This window comes from Penaeus vannamei, chromosome 16 (genome assembly GCF_042767895.1).
Source record: "Penaeus vannamei isolate JL-2024 chromosome 16, ASM4276789v1, whole genome shotgun sequence".
NCBI lineage: Eukaryota > Metazoa > Arthropoda > Malacostraca > Decapoda > Penaeidae > Penaeus > Penaeus vannamei.
In genome coordinates this window covers 11,056,753-11,057,293 of record NC_091564.1, presented here as the reverse complement: position 1 = coordinate 11,057,293, position 541 = coordinate 11,056,753, and the positions used below count along the sequence as shown (strand labels likewise).

General features: G+C 35.1%; 1 protein-coding gene across 1 annotated transcript in view; it reads right to left on the bottom strand.

The window, feature by feature from the left end:
* Positions 1-43, bottom strand: part of LOC138864380 (uncharacterized) — a 1,395-nt gene extending 1,352 nt beyond the window's left edge. The window contains exon 1 of the mRNA XM_070131234.1: positions 1-43. This exon is cut by the window's left edge and continues 106 nt beyond it. The gene's annotated coding sequence lies outside the window, so the exon portion shown is untranslated.
* Positions 44-541: the final 498 nt, after the last annotated feature.

The following is a 541-nucleotide window of genomic DNA, read 5'->3' as shown; positions in this document are numbered from 1 at the left end:
GGTCAGGCAGGCACCCGTTTTCCCTGGAGCTGTTTGTTTTCCTTTCATGGGAAACATTGCACTCTTTATTTTGCCTTTTTATTTATTGTCTACATTATCATATTTCTGTATCTTGTTGAGCTTTGTTTTCTTTGTTTTTTTCTCTCTTGCTTACTTCTCGCTGTTATGTTAGTTCCCTTATTTCTCTTTTACTCCTCGCTCTTCTCTCATCTCATCTTTCATTTCGCATCTTGCTCATCTCTATTCCTTTCCTCTCACCTTTCCGTCTATTGTGTTCTTTTCCGTGTCTGTTTTTTCGTGTGTCTTCTTTTCCGTATATACTTCATGTCATTTTTTCTGTTTTATTTCGGTGTCCGTATTTTATTGCGAATATATCTGTCTTGTAAATATGCGTGTCTTTATTTGTGTGTGTGTCTATCAGTTTTTTTCATGTAGGTTTCTTCGTCTGTTTGCCGTTTTCCCATTTATGTGTTTTTGTGTTTGTTAATTCTCTGTATCTTGTGTGTTTGATTAATCTTGTATCTGTATATATATATACACG